A 16,656-nucleotide genomic window follows, 5' to 3' on the forward strand; every position below is an offset into this window, starting at 1 on the left:
AAAATAAACTGCAACGAAAACGTTTCCTTTTAATTATCCTCACAGAAATATGTCTCGGTGGCGTCCTAACTAACGCTAGCACCAATTTTGACCGCTATGTGAACAAATGCATTCCGCCTGTTGAAGGTATCATCATTTTCAAAACGCAAGGGCATGAATGTACTTAATGCCGCTCAATTTTGCCACACTTGAAAATGGTTAAAGTGGTCGATTTTATTGTACCCTATGGTAAGTATTATGTAAATTTTAGCACAATACTTTTGCATCCCAATAATACTAAGTTTTTAAAGGCCACAGTACGATCCCATTTCGAAAGGCACACGCACCCGTGTATGAATGTGCATAATTGTGAGCAAATTTTAAAATGTCAGGAAGCATCCAGACGAAACTATTTGCGGACTGCGGTTATTCTCACTTTTCTGGCTCCCACCCGCGTCATCTAATTGTCCCTAATGAGTACGCTTTGTTTGCATAATTGGGAGAAAGGATAAAGCAGAGAAGCCATTACTCCCAACTCTCTGCCCGGGGCTGCAAAGCGCTTCCAGCTACACTCCTCACCGCAGCGGGGACCGGATCCCCGCCCGGCCAGACCGCCCGCCCCGGGCGCCGCCTCCAGGCCGGGCCTCAGCTAGCACTCCCGACCCCTGACTCTCACCCCGGGAGGGGCCGAGCGTCCCCGCCGCCCTCCCGAGCCGTGCACCCCCACTGTCGGTCGTCCCCCCCCTCCGCCTCCCCCGCGCCCCGCCCGGTGGCTCACCTCCCCAGGTCCCCGACACCGAGTCCTCCAGCCACACCACCCGCCCAGAACCCGTGGCCCAGAGACCAGCTCTCCGTCGGCCCAGGTCGCGCAGGCGCGCCGCCTCCCCGCGACTCGGCAGCCGCTCTAGGAAGCTGGGAGGGCCAACGTCTCGCCTTCTCCCTGGCGCCGGCGCGGTGCTCAGCTGCCTGTGAGCCGCCTGACCTGTCCTCAGCAACCCTGTCTTCCCCTCTGGGCGCCTGCCCTCCACTCTCTGAAAAGAACAGCTTTAAATCCAAATGACAGCCCTGCCTTAGTTTAAAGCTAAGTTCTCTTTTCTGCTTATTATGGATCTTTGATAAGAAATACAATTGCTGAGAAGTCTGTTTTGCTTGCTGTTTGCTACGAGCATTGTGAAACCTTTCCTGAATGTAACCTGCTATGTAATAGAATAAGTTGTGAAACTTCCTAAATGTAGTCTGGTATGTAATAGAATAAGTGATTGTACATGAACTAACCGGCATTTCTCGCTTCTGTAAACCTGCTTGCTTAACATATTTTCCCCTTCCCCTTGGTTCCTCAGAAAGGGGAAAAATGAGAGACCTGGGCAAACTGTTTGCCTAGTCATCCTGGTCTGTGAAAAACAAACTTAGCTTAAATCCGCTTGCTTAACCAGCTTGTTCCGCTTCTGTACAACTGCTTGGCGTAACCGCGTATTCTTGACCAATCATTAAGACACCCACACCCCAGTTGTGATTTGACCTAAAGGCGGGGACCAATTAAATTCTGCTAAGTGTTTAAATTAAGATATCACCCAATAACCACTCTGTAACCGCGAAGAATCCCTAACTTCCCCATAACTTGTTTGTACCTGTCTATAAAAAGGCTGTAAAAACCTCACTCAGGGCCTCTTAGCGTCACCGGCAACGAGTGAGCGGAGGTCCAGGTTCGAACTTGCAATAAACGACCCTTGCCGCTTGGCTTTGACTTACGGCTCTGGTGGTCTTTTGTGGGAGGTTTCAGAACTTCGGGCATTACACTCTCCAATGCCCTGTCAGGCCCCAGCGCTCTATCAGTCTTGCCCAATTTGCTCACATCCCCTCTAGAGTCTCTGCCCGGCTGCCCTCCAGGCCTCCGCCCGCCAGGGAAGACTAGGATCCAAAACTAGGGGGGCAAAATAGCGAGCGCCAAGATCTAGCTGACCGGTTCTGGCCAAAGGGAGAGCTATTATGGGGGCCGCTCGAGACTCCAGGAGGACCTCTTCTCCCCATCACACCACATCTAGGGATACTTGCTGATTTCCAGCCACAGGCACACAAACCTGTGCCTTCCCATGCCCCCCATTTATTTTTTCCTGAACAAAATTTTAATCCTGAGTGCATAAAGATCTTTCTGGCTTTTATTCAGCAATTCCCAAATCGGGAAGCATCCAGTCTAGCAAATAGAATGGAAAGAGCTGGAAGAACTATACAATGCTAGAAATTTCACAGGCAGAAGGGAACAGGAAAAAATTAGATGAGGCAAAAAGGTAGATTGGTGATTGGGGCGTTACTTTCCTTAAGGGGATGCCAGGGTTTCATCAGGTAGATTACCTAACTAAAGTAATCAGGAAATTCTTGATTGACTTGTTAAGGACAGCGAGCCCCAAATGGAGTCGCTTATGCTAAGAAAAATCTTCAGGAGCCCGCCTATGAGGAAGGAAAACCGAGATAAATCTTTATTTAGGTTTGCAAACCAGGAATGGCAACTCAACTCAGTGGGTGTGCCCATCTGAAGAAGACAAAGGGAGATGGTATTTTTAAGGCTTAAACCCACACTGGGAGAAAATTTTCACTGGGCATGGGCTCCTCAGTGGTTGGCTGACCTTTTTTTGCTCAGTATTGTGAGATGGGAGGACTTTTCAGGTGTCTAACCCTCAAGATGCTTATCGTGATTCCAAGAAAGTTCTGCTCTTCTAAGGACTCCACAGAACAGTGGCTGTTGCAAGATGGAGTCAGAGTTGTCAACCCCTTCCCTGGCCCCCTCTCTTCTTCCCCCTCATGTCACCGAACTGAACTTAGTTGCAGTTTTGGCTGTCCCACAAACAGAATCTGAAACCAATCAGGAATTTCCCGATCCGCATTAGTTAGGTAATCGCTCTGATAAGAACCCCTGCCATCCCCAGAAGAAAAGTAGCCTTGTAATAACCAATCCACCTGTTTGTCTAGTGTAACATTCTTGTTTCTGTTCCCTTCTGTCTATGAAATGTATTGCCTTGTACTGCTCTCTGAAGCTTCTTTCTATCTGCTAGACTGTATGTTGCTCGATTTGTGAATCACTGAATAAAGCCAATTAGATCTTTAAATTTTGAATTTTGTTCTTTAACCAACTGGTTTCAGATTCTATTTCTGGGAGACCAAAATGCAAGTAAGTTACCAAAACTGTTAAGTCTTATTTTGGTAATGGGGGGAGGGGGGAGGCGGCATAGCATATGCAACTCCATTTTGGTCCTGTTGTCTTTAACAATCACCCCATTTTAGTCAGACTCTCAGCTTAACTGAGAGATGTGAACAAAATTTAAGACATTAATGCACTACTCCCAGCTATACCACTCTGGAGTTCTCACAGTTTTTGTTGAATCTCTGTGTGGTAATCAAAGGCCACAATGTCAGGTTCACATTCTTTAAATTGATTATTCTCTCTGTTACTTTTCTAACTTAGAAAAAATTTTTTAATGTTTTATTTATTTTTGAGAGAGAGAGAGATGGAGTGTGAATGAGGGAGGGGCAGAGAGAGAGAGAGAGTCAGAGACAGAGAGGGAGACACAGAATCCAAAGCAGGCTCCAGCCTCTGAATGTAACGCCCAAAGCTCGAGAGACCCCAAAGAACGAACCACCAGAGTCCAGAGTCAAAGCCAAGCGGCAAGGGCCGTTTATTTCAGGTTCCAACCTGGACCTCCGCGCATTCAGGAACAGTGAGGCTCCGAGGTCCCGAGGGGAGTTTGAGCAGGCTTTTTATAGGCCGAGGTAAACAGTTTGGGGGATTTCCAGTCAGCGAGGGAGTTGATTGGTTGACATTAAGCTGGGGGGGGGGGGGGTACGGGTAATGCACTGATTGGGCAGGAGTTTGCGGGCGCGCCAAGCAATTGTACAGAAGCGGAACAGGCTGGTTAGGTTTCAGTTTCCCGTAATTCAAGCATTGTACAGAAGCGGAACAAGCTGATTAAATTTCAGTTTGCTTAAGCTTCTCATGAGCTGTCAGCACAGAGCCCGACATGGGGCTCAAACCCACGAACCGCGAGATCATGACACAAGCTGAAGTCAGAGGCTTAGTTGGCTGAGTCACCCTGGTGGCCTGTGACTTTGTAATATTAGGGAGATGATTTCCTTAGTGGTTAGTGGATGCAAGCATGCCTTTAAAGCTTTGAGTGAACAGAGTGCATCAGGGGGACTACTATGGTTACCAAAGGTAGAATACCGCCCAGTGTCTGGAGTGCACTTTGGAGTCATGGTGCTCAAGACACAAACCAATCAAGGTCAAATAAATGACCCAGTGAGGAAGACCTCACTGAAGGAGTCACTTTCTTAAACCAATTGGCTGGGTGAGTGATCTTATTGTAGCTGAGACTCACCCCTCCCTAGAAGCATTCGTTCAAGTGCAACCAGTAGTGTTGGCTACAGCACAAGCACCTCCCTGCACAGCTAAAAGGTAATGAAGGGCTATTCTAGTATGGGGAGCAACTCTGGCCAGAGTGTTTAGGGATTTTTGTTGGGCAGTTCTGCTTTAGCAGTAGATTCTGGAATATCTTCAAGAGTTAAGTAGAGGTTCATGATCATAGCCTCATCTGCACTCTAGCTCCTAGAGATCCACCAAAAGAAGCAAATTCTGAATCGTGAATGCTTTCTGGCAATTCCTATTTGTTTCAGCAACACAGATTGAGGGAAATTGACCAGTGAGGTGTTCCAGTTTCATAGTTGGCAGTTTAGCGGTTCAATTAGATAACCCCAAAGGCACTGCCCGGTTAAGTGCCAGCCATCTAGGTATTCATAAGCCAAAGAAATATGCTTTTCCTCAAAACCACCACAGACAAAAATAAATGCTGCTGGGACACATGCTGCTCCCATCAAAGTATTATTATTAATGAATTTATTCACTAGGACTTTTCATTTGCCCAGGTAAGCCATGGATCAGTTAGGCTTTCACTGCACTTGGGAAGGTAATTTCTTGTTCTAAAATAAAACATAGTTCTAAGCTCTTTGGAGAGTGGGTGCATGTGGAGAAAAGTGCAGTTCTAGGCCGGAGCAGTTTGGGTTTAGATAATCATAAGAACGTCATTGTAAAAATGTACTATACTGATGTTTTCAAAGTATCCCTGCCTGTCTCAGTCCATACAGTTATGGCAGAAGAAAGGTTAAAGCAAAGGTGCTAAATGTTCTGGACTCTGCAGGTGGCTTCGGTTGCAGTTTATGGTTTCATTGGGAATGGAAGAAAAATTGGTCACAGGGAGGACCAGGGGGGCTCCAGCATCAGGGACAGATGGGAGGGTTTTGATGACAAATAGAGCAGTCTGAAAGGTTATCCCCTTTAAGAGTGGCTTGGGAGATGTGGGTGATGCCATCTTTCCAAGCCAACGCCAACATGAAAGAGAGAAAGAGAAAAAGAAAGGCTTTCACGTTTGAGGCTAGTGAAAGTATGAATTCTTGCTCTGGTGTCTTGAAAGGAAACTGTCTACCACATGAAATCATCAGCTTCCTGGGCAACTTGGCTTTAAGGTCACCAGTGCAAGAGGAGGACCAAGTGTCAGGAGGATCCTTTTCAGCTGGGAGATGTGTGCCCCAAAGTTCAGTGCTTTCTAGTTTTTCAGAAGTATTGGTTATCAGGAGCACTTGGTAATGTTCCCTTCCAACAGGGCTCAGGGACCATGTTCCTCTGGGGGCTTTTCCAAAATACCAAATCATGAACAAGAGGATATTTTGAATTGGGGATATGGAAGAGATTCTGAACCTGGTTTGAGAGGTTTTAGCATGAGACACTGAAAGAGCGGACCTAGGCCAGCCGACTCCATTTTGTTCTGTGTCCTCCATCTTGAGTGACTATGTCTCCGACATGGCCCCCTTCCCGAGAAAACCGCAGAAAGAAATTCCCGTTCTAAACCTCAGACCACGCCTCCTCCCCTTGAGTAACTTCCCACTCACCCGTTCAAACTTCCCATTCAAACCATGCCTGGCAACCTGCGTAATGGGACTTGGACCCTTCCTCAGCCAATCGGTTAAGGCCACGACCATTACCCCACCAACTGCCCCTAGATCCCTATAAAACCTTTGTGCTTTTAAAACTCTCTCTCTCCAACATCTCACCGCTGCGTCGGTGCAGGTAGGGGATTGAGCTCGAGCTAGCTCGAATAAAGGCTCTTTGCTTTTGCATCGGACTGGGCTCCCTGGTGGTCTTTGGGGATCACGAATTCTGGGCATAACGACACTAGACTTACAGTACAACAAGGGATCGACAAAAGGTTGTACACCAAAAGACATTGGTCTACTGGTGACTATTTCACAAAGAGGGTACTGCAAAAGTCAGCAAGACCAGAGGCAACACCTCAGGCCAAGGGAGTCCAGCAGTTTCAGTGAGTTTGGAGATTTTTGAGATTGGTGATTCCATTAGTTCTTTCAACCTTGCCTGATGACTGAGGGTGATAGCAGCAGTGACATTTCTAAGAAGTTTGCAAAGCTTTAGTTACAGCTCATCTGATCTTCAAAGTGAAGTGGGTGCCTCAGTCACTAGATAGTGTGAAGAGTAAACTCCAGGTAGGAACTGCATTTGCCAACGGTTTGTTTTGCCACTGTGAGTGTGAGGGTGTCATCCTTTCAGCAAGGGAAGGATTCAATCCATCCAGAAATTATATATACAATAATAAGAATATATTAATAATCCATACTGGGTGGCATTTGAATGAAGGTGCTCAGATGGTTCAGAGGAAGAAGGTCTGAGGACTCTGGAAAGAAAAATAATTTTTCCAGGTTAAGAACCTGACAGGTCAGACATAAGACACTGATAAACAGTTTTTATAATTTTTTAGAAGTCTGTCCACCAGTATTTATTTATGGTTTGAGTCATCTTAGCTGCACCACGGTGGTTAAATGAACGCAAGAACAAGAAGGTAGGGCTTGTGAGGGAGTCAGCGTAGGGGCTTAGGGTAGGCTCCCACAGTGTGCCAATTTGGCATATTTGAATATTTTAGCAAAGGTTACTTAAGAAACAATCAGTTCAAGGACACTTAGACACATCTCTGTCCTCCTGAAAGCAGGAAACAAATCTCCCATATGAAAAATAGCCTCCCTATACTAAGAAGTAGAAAGACACCCTTATCACCAGAGATATGGACTTTAAAGTGGAGAAAGCTGTAGAAATTGAAAGACCCCTTCCCCTTGTTTTGACCCCCTGTCATAATATGCTTAGCAATAGTAACGCCATTTGCAAGACAGCACCAAGAAGTTCAGGGGTCTTATCCTAAGTCCACCGTTTAGCTGCCAAACAGGATATCTGTGGTCAGCCACCTGGCCCTAAGATAGCCACCTGGCCCTAAGATGGGAATGGAAAGTACTGACTCCACCCGATAAACCCTAGAGATGAGCCTAGTCAGCCACCCATGTTTTTCCCCCTCATTCTGGGAAATCGCCCTCAGAAAAGAAAAAAAAAAAAAAAAAAAAAAAACCAGCCTCATTTAACTGGACCAATAAGACCCCGTAACTATGCTTCTCGCTTCTGTAACCGCGCTTCTGCCACTCCAACCCTATAAAAAGTCTCCCCAGCCCAACAAGAGGCGCGCAAGTCTTTGCTGAGACTTGACCGCCCCGGGTACCCGTGTACGAATAAACCTCTTGCTGTTTGCATCTGACTCGTGGTCTCGGTGTTCCGTGGGCACGGGGTCTCATCGCCGAGGAAGACCTAGTTCGGGGGTCTTTCAAAATAAACCTTGTTACTTTTTCACCAATCTACTTCCTCAGCCCAAATTCATTTTGCTTTGAATTCCTTACCAATTACAGCTTCCAAATACCTGTTTTCCTTATCCTGTAAATTCCTCACTAATTTATCATCTCTCTTTATCTAAAATGTGTAAAAATTGCCACCTTGGTCATTTCTGTAGGTTTCAATTTCATTATTGGACCTCCAAGCACACGCAATAAAACTTTCTGGTTTTCTCCTGTTAACCTTTCACATGTAAATTTAATTCTTAGTCCGGCTAGAAGAACTTGAGGGTAGAGGAAAAATTCTCCTCCTCTTCCACTAGGAAGAAACAAGCAGCCATGTTGTCTCCCATGGTCCCAACTGTTCATTCCATTTACAAACATTGTTTGCCCATTGTGATTTCTATGACTCGGGAGCACATGTCACAAGACCTTCAAGAGGACAAAAGGCAATGTCGAGCTCAAAGGGTCAGGGTTTTTTTTTGTTTTGTTTTTTGGGTTTTTTTTTGCAGAAGCAAGAATTGACTTCATCCCCATATGCCAAAACCTTTATAGTTTTTGTTGCTACTACATGAAAGTCAGTTGGGACATTTCCCTAAACTCATTTTCAGTCCTCTTTGTGTGAGCCTCAAATTGATGACAGTAATTTCAGAAAAATAAGAGAATAGCAGCAAGGAATCACTTGCTTACTGTCCATTTTTCATTGGAGTCCCAGTGGATGTGAGAAAACCTTTTTTTTTCCATTAACATCCAAAAATCATGGTTGATCCTAAAGGCATACCAGCTGTCATTATAAATATGATATCAATAGTTTGTTCTTCAGATAATTGGCATGCTCAGGTAAGGGTGTATAGCTCCGCTTTGTGGGCTGATTTAGCTTGTGGGAGGTTTCCCCTCTCAAGTAGTTCATATTGCGTGTAATAGAATAGCCAGTTTGGAAAGTCCCTTTTTCATTTTTAGAGGATAACTTATTAACAAATAAAATTAGATCGGGATTCATCAAAGAAGTGTGTCATAAATCCAGACTTGGTATCACAAAATGGGACATGATTACCTTTCTGTCATGGGGTTCATTTTCATCAGACAAGGACAGGATTAAGAATGTTGCAATGTTGCATACTAACCTGTATGTTAGTAGTGAGAGCAGAAGAATCTCATAGGATGTTGGTCTGCATGCAGAGAAATGATGAGTCAATTCAGAATTAAGAAGACTTAGGACGGCATGTGGAGCTTGCGAAATAAACATCATTTCCTAGGACTAAATCCATGGAAATGTTTACTAACTTTGCAGCTTCAGTAAGGCCTTAAGGCAATTGGGATGGGCACGAGCAAGTGAATCAAGTTGTGTGATATAATAGGCAATAGGCCTATTCTTATCAGAACACTCTTGTGTGAGCATTCACAGGGCTTGATTATCTCTCTACTGCACAAAAAAGGTGAAGGCCTTTGAATAGTTAGATAGCCCTAGGGCAGGAGTTCTTATAGTGCTTTTGTAAATCTCATAATGGCCTGCTCACTGCATTTTCAGGAAGGTCATAGAGTGGAGAAGTTGATAGAGAAAAGTCAGGAACCCAGAATCTATGATATCCAGCTAGGGGTAGAAATCCAGAAAGCTACTGCCGATCATGGGCCTAGAGAATGCTTGAATAAGCTTAAAATTATCTTTGGAGACAATTGGATTCCTACAGCACTTACATTATGACTAGGTAAATCAAGTCATTTCTCCGTATAGACTTCCTGTTCTTTCTCAGCTAACTGTTGCAGCAGATAAATGGAATCTTATACAGATGCTTCTTTGGTAACTGAGCATTGCAGGAGATAGTCTACATACTGTAGGAGGGTTGATTTCCCAGGGAACTGAAAGAGACTTAAATCTTGATGGACCACTTGGGAGAAATAAGGGGCCTCAGTGAACCCTTGAGGCACCACTGTCCAGGTATATTACTGATTCTAAATAAAAGCAAACAAGTATTGGTAGCTGAGGTCTACAGAAATGCTGAAGAAGGTTGAACATAGGTCTACAACAGTGAATCATTTTACATCTGGTAGTGTTGCATCCACATGACTCCTGAAACAGAATGCTACAGGCACCAGTGACAGTCACAACAAAGCTTACTGCAATTGAGAGGCAAGGCCCACCCATCAGGACTGACACTCTTGATCAGAGTGCGGCCTTGAACAGCTGGGGTACAGAGTTTTTATAGCTGACCACATCATCTTATCATCACCTGGGAACAGAACAAAGAAATAGTTCCCAGATGGGGGTGGAAGCAGTTCAGACCTTCTGTGGTTAAGCCGCAACCAGTTGACCTCCTTGACCCTGCCTCTGGCCCACTTTTTCAAAGTTCTCAACATGCCCTTGCCCCAATCCAAACACCAATCCAATTGATTTCCCTTGAACTTTTGTTCCCTTGATTGATAGGACAGGCCTGTTATCTCTTAACCTACAGTGTCAAAACAAAGCTGTTATTTCTCAAGGCTACAGGTTAGCCCTACACTACAATTTAACCTTTACAGTAGGACTTGTGACAACAGGGTGTTAGGGTTTGGAACAACTGGGAAAGGGGAATAACTCTATATATTTTTTCCCCTAAATAAAGTTCTGCACTCAACATGGGACTTGAATTTGTGACCCTGAGATCAAGAGTTGTATGTTCTACTTGGGATGCCTGGGTGGCTCAGTCAGTTAAGCATCTGACTCTTGATTTTGGCTCAGGTGATGATCTCATTGTTCAAGAGTTTGAGCCCTGCATCAGGCTCTGCACTGTCAGCGTTTAGAATTCTCTCTCTCTCTCTCTCTCTGCCCATCCCCTACTCTCTCTCTCTTTCTCTCTCTGTCTCTCTGTCTCTCTCAAAGTAAATAAATAAACTTAAAAAAAATATTTGTATGCTCTACCAACTAAGCAAGCTAGGTGCTCTGGGAATAACTATCTTGTTTAATAGCTCTCAAGTCTTAGACAAATCTCTATCCCTACCTACAATATTTCTGGACTGGCAAAGTTGATATGTTACAGGGGCTGGGGCAGGGAATGATTAGGCCCTGGGCAATTAGGTCTTCTATTAGCGTGAGGTCTTATATGGCTTCAGATTTTAACAGATATGGAGATAACTTGGGAATAGTTTTCGTTAGGTCTCTCTGAATTTTTATAGATTCTGTTTTTTTATTCTCCCAATGTCAGTATTAGAGGTCTCCCGCAGATATTTGGACACCTCGATTAAATTAGGGATCTTTTGCTGGAAATTCTCCCCCTGCTTATTAAGCCTGGATTGTAAGGAACATTAAAACATCAGCTTTAGGTTAGTCAGGATATTCTAAGGTAAGGTCTATATTAGGGGCAAAAGAGATCTCTATTTTATAAACTGATGGGAGCTGTATCATAGCAAAAAGGAATGATTTCAGTGAAAGTTCTTAGTCATTTGTACTAGTTGTGATAAAAACTCTCCCTGAATTTAATTGGATACCCATCTATGGAGATTTTTGTCATTGTTGTTGTTTTATATCTTTGTTTCTTTCTTCTTTTTAACTTAATTTAATTTAATATTTATTTATTTATTTATTTATTTATTTATTTATTTATTTATTTATTTTTACTCTGAGGGATTTGTTGGCCTATGAGAGATCAGGTTTCAAGCAGAGTGCAGCTCTGGTATCAGAATTTGGCAAGGTTTTCTATTGATTTTAATTTTAGCTTCCCCTTGGCTGTTTATGAAAATAACTAGCAGCAGTTTACTGGAGAATCCTTCGAAGTCCTGTCACCCCTGGGAGGGACCCATATAGGGCCCTTCTTCAAAAGAAGATATAGGGGTATTTGAGTATTTGAAGGATTTGCACAAAACCTTTGGGGGCAATCTTTTTCCAGTGTCCCAGTTGATTATAAATGAGACAACATGTCTGGGTGTTTTGATGATGGACCCCTAGGAGGGTGCAATGGGAGAAGCCCAGGTATTGTTTTAGGTTTCTGGCCTTACACCTATTAAAACTGTAAGGACACTAACTTAGCAGACCTTTGTTAACAGTCCATTCCAAGATCCTTTCAAAGTGCTCAGCTATGGTCACAAATTCACTCAGACCTGTGGCTTCCCATCCTATTTTCTGCCTTGTAATCAATCCACTAATCCTACGAGGTATTACATCTACACATAAGGCAGCTGGAGCAGGTTGGGTAGTATCATCCATTATATAGAAACCAGAATGCTATAGGAAGAGAGTTCAGACACGCTTTAGTCTGCCTCAGATTCAGCTTTCTTTGGTTCACAGGTTTGATAATAGACCAATCAGTGCAGGCAGGGAAGATGCAAGGAATGGCTTTTAAAATATCTGCTGCAATATTTTGCAAGCGTTTTCTGATCCATAAGGAGACCACGTTGCAGACTGAGAATCTTGAATATCATTCTTGGGGTTATGTCATTCTGCTTCCTGTCTCCTTTTCTGAGCTTCACTGTATGCACAAACTGGTAAAAATCTGGAAGTCCAGGATCATAGGCCCTAATGAGAACTCTAAATTCTTCAGAAAACTTTAGGGGATCCTATCTGGGTTTAGGAAATTCTTTAGGGCCTTTAGTTCAGTCTTCGACCAAGGAGAGGAGATAACTGAAAATGATCACCAGTAGGCCCAGTGGTCTAAATTTTATTTTTGAGGTGGGGAGGGGCACCAGGGAGAGGGAGAGAGAGAATCCCAAGCAGGCTCCACTCACAGTGTGGAGCCCAATACAGGCCTCGATACCATGTTGGTGATCTTATTTTAAAACATAACTCTTTCATAGTCTCTTCAAAGTGGAACAGCAATTCAAATAGAGGATTAGTAGATTGCGAGTACTCAGGTACAAGTCACATCAGTCTTACAGTCTTTGGTTTCAGGGACCTCTTGTGTCTTTAATTTTTATTAGCCTTTTGCAATGAAGCTATTTTTACATCTGGAAGCTCTTTGGAGGCTTCTACATACCAATCAACATAGGTATTCCATTCTGTTTGATTTGGGAACCCTTGCTTTCAAGTGCTCTTCTTAAAAGAATGACCTAACTGGAATGTTCTCCATAATGGTCATTACAATTCTAGGTTGTCTTTAGTAAGATTTTGCCATTTTTGTAGAAATCTATAGCTTTCGGGACCACAGTTCTTAGAAGCAAAGTAAGCAGGTGTGCTGGAAGGTAGAGCACTCTTCAGAATTTGAGGAGCCATCTCTTTAGTTAAGCCCCGAATCTCTTAAAGCCAAATGAATACCTAATTTGGATGGGCTCAGAATTTTATGGTGGTAACTTGTAAAACACACGTTTCCTTGAGATTGACAGATGCCCTAATGTCAATCTAAGCCATTCAGTGACCAGCACAGGAGTCTCAGAGTTAGGTGACAGGTGTGCTAAGTGTTCAACCTACACCCACCAAATTTACAGTCTTGGCTTCTAGGATTCCCATAACAATAGATCTATTATTTCTTTACCTTATGTGCACATTAGCTGAAACCAACAATAACCAACGACATACAATTGTGGATACCATCAGTAACCAAAGAAATGGTATTATAGACTAACCAAGGGCTAGGGACTAGTATGCATTGTTGGAGACTCCTGTCAGCCTAAACTAACCCATTAGCCCCAGACTGGAAAGCCATTAAGACTAGAGAGTTCCAACAGAAGGGAAACAGAACTCGGATCTGAGAAAAAAATGACTCATGGCCTTCGGAAACAGAAAGATGGAGAACTAAGGGCTCACAGGCACCAAAGCCTTTCCCATTGTCCACATGGCCATTATTGGTCTCCTTTTGATCCCATCCTTATTGCCAAAACTGTTAAAGAACAAAATTTGGAGTGCTTGGCTGGCTCAGTTGGAAGATCATGTGACTCTTGAGAATACTTTTTTAAAAAAAGAAAAATTGATAAGCTTTAAAAGAACAAAACTCAACAGAGTAAATGTTAAAGGTCTTACTGGCTTTCATTCAGCAATTCATAAACTGGACAGTATCCAATCTAGCAGGTAGAAAGGAGCTCTGAAAAGTTACAAGGCAAGAGATTTTATAGGCAGGAGGGAGCAGGAAAAGGTAAGTTATACTAGACAAAAAGGGGAATTTGGTTATTCCAAGATTACTTTCCTTATGGGGGATGGGGGTTTATCAGGCAGATTACCTAACCTAATCAGGAAATTCCTCATTAACTGATTTAAGAATCCATTTCTGGGACAGCCAAAATTGTAATTAAATTTGGTTTTGTGAGTTTGGCTTAGCATAAGCAACTCCATTTTGGGCCTGTCATAGTGTCTTCAACATTCCTATAGGTAATTTCTAGGGAGGCTCACCTACTGGATGAACAATGGCATCCTATGCCAATATGTGGAATCCTGGGAAAATAGGTTTTGGGGTGGAGTGGCCATGTGAAGAAGAGCTGAAGCAACATCAGCCCACTGCCCAGCCTCTGTTGGAGCAAATGTCTTCTATCGACAGTGCCAGCAACCTGGAGGATGTGTAGGCAATGTCATAAAGGCCATCTGCTGCCTTTGGGGGGTATGCTACAAGCTCCTGTGCCAAGGGGCCAGGTAGCTGTTCTGGTTATCTCTGGCATATGCTTTCTAGTGGCAGGCTTCAGCATGTTGCCACTTGATCTTTCAGTAGGAAGGATGTACATCTGTGCCGAGGCTCCACTCCACCCATCTGAAACACCCCAGGATTCTTTTCAATGCTTCAGTCACCAAGGATGGCAACAGAGAATGGAGTCTGATACTAGAGAAAGGGTGATGATGTGGAAGAGAAACAGATGGCATGCTGAAGCAGGGTAACTGAGGAGAGTTCAAAGATGATTTACAAAAGGTGGATGGCTTAAGGAAAGTTGACATGGTGGTATAGAACTCCAGGGCTAGCAACCACTTTTAGGAGCAGGCTAACTGACAGAAGCTGTGGCCTTCAGTGAAGGGGCATAGCCAACCCATGGTCAAGTACAGAGGGAAGTGGAAGAATAAGTATTTTGGACCTGACTCTCCTTCTGATCTCCTGCCAGAGACTGGCACTGGTTTAACCCAGCTGGAAGCTGGAGGGCAGTCCAAGGTCAACCTCCCACATCTCGGGACAGGGTTGGGAAGGACCAAGAATGAATATGGAGTGGCAACTGGAAAATATCTGTGCATTGAAACTGCAGTAGGTGACTGATGTCAGCCTTCTATGACCATCTCGAGTGACCTCAAGGAGAAATCAAGAAAAGGAAGAAGCAGAAAACCAGTTAAGCAGAGATATACAAGCAATATTTTTAAACAACCAGATATGATAGAAATATAATGTACTAAGATGACCTAAGGGCCTTTCTTGTGTCTATGTGGAAATCAGTAAACCTTAGTTCTTACAACTGTAGTAGATTACACCTTGTGAAGCACAAGTGTTTGGAGAGCTGTTTGCAAGCATGTATACCCCTTTCCTTTTTTTGTATATAATATCCCCCATAGCTAACAAGCTTTGGAGCAGTTCTTCAGAGCAATCTGAAAGACCGTTTCCCAGGCTATAGGCTTCAGTAAAACAAAGAATAAAGCATTTATTAACCTACTTTGAGGTTGGCTTTCTTTCAGTCGACATATCCAACATAACTAAAAAAGAAAATGGGAACAACCTACCACTTGTCAATGCCTAATTTCTCCATTACTTTCCTTTTGAAATAATAATCTTAGAAAACTTGACTCCAGGAGGCAGGTGGTACCAGGTGGCGGGCGTGGGCGCGGGCAGATTGAATATTTACAACCACCCATGGAATGAGTTTTGAGTTTTGTCTGTTTGAGAATGAAATGTTCCCATCATAGAGGAGCTTGAGAAGGTTCTCTGTGTTTGGGGTGTGTTTACTGGATGTTTTACAACATGACTAGGCAGTCAGCACAGATGACACCCAGACTGATGTGGTGGAACAGATCCATCAGAGTGGCCCCTCCGGCAATGCAAAGCTGGCAGCAGCCACTGGGAGAACAGCTCTGTTTTGAGATCCTGCACAGCGTTTGAAGCTCAGCCCACTTCTGCCAGCACCCAATTTCTCTGAGAGCCACAGCACGGAGCCTGTAGCAATGCCTCCTCTGGTCAGACTCCTAATCTCGCAAGCTCTATTTCCTGAGTACTTTACCTCCTTACAGATTGGGTCAGTGTGATTGGTATGAGCTCTAGGTAGAGCTTCTCCAATTTTAATGTGCATATGGACACAAATCACCTGGGGTTAACTGGTTAAACTGTAGATTCTAACTGAGGAGGTCTGGGAGGGGCCAAAGACTATTTCTGACAAAGTCCCAGATGTGTCCATGTTGTGTCCTATACGAGGCTTTGAGCAGCAAGGTACCATGTCCATCACTGGCTCTTAACTTGCTGCCCACTATATTATATGCCCCTGCAAAGCTTTTATTTATTTTTATTTAAAAATTTTAATTATTAAGATATTTTACATTTTTAATGTTTACTTATTTTTGAGAGAGAGAGTGCGAGTGGAGGAGGGTCAGAGAGAGAGGGAGACACAGAATCCGAAGTGGGTTCTAGGCTCTGAGCTGTCAGGACAGAATTGATGTGACCTCGAACCCAGGAACTGCAAGATGAAGACCTGAGCCAGAAGTTGAATGCTTAACTGACTGAGCACCCAGGCGTCCTCTCCCCCACCCCATGCAGAGCTTTTAAAGAAATTGTATCCCATATCAATTAAATCCACAGCATTTTGGGCAGGACTCTGGGGATTCCTAGTACTTTAAATCTCCAGGTGGTTCTCTGAGGCTGAGAACCTCAGAATTTAGGATGCTTCATTTTACCCTGATTCCCTCCTGCATGCAAAAGCCACATGCTGAAGGTTTTGGCTAGTTTGTTTTCAAGTTAAAATGTATTAGCTTTTTGCATCTAAAATAAGAGGGGCATTTCCCCCTCAATTTTTTCCCCTCCTATTTTGAAATGCGGAAGGAATTTGGGTATGGTGAGTAGGGATGAATGTCAGGATTGTGACCAGAGAAAAAAAGAAAAGAATGTAAAACTGAGAATTAGC

The 16,656-nt window shown here is 43.8% G+C and overlaps 1 protein-coding gene across 3 annotated transcripts in view; it reads right to left on the reverse strand.

Annotated features, from left to right (window-relative positions):
• ZNF445 (zinc finger protein 445) overlaps nt 1–16,656 on the reverse strand; it is an 84,127-nt gene that overhangs the window by 32,504 nt on the left and 34,967 nt on the right. The window contains exon 1 of one of the 3 annotated variants that reach the window (XM_006936568.5): nt 758–6,637. The exons of 1 other annotated variant lie outside the window; for it this stretch is intronic. The gene's annotated coding sequence lies outside the window, so the exon portion shown is untranslated. Of the gene's footprint in view, nt 1–757; nt 6,638–16,656 lie in introns of those variants that run through there. One more of the 3 variants, XM_003992294.6, reaches the window with a different exon arrangement.

The sequence above is a fragment of the Felis catus genome, chromosome C2 (assembly GCF_018350175.1).
Source record: "Felis catus isolate Fca126 chromosome C2, F.catus_Fca126_mat1.0, whole genome shotgun sequence".
NCBI classification, from domain to species: Eukaryota; Metazoa; Chordata; class Mammalia; order Carnivora; family Felidae; genus Felis; species Felis catus.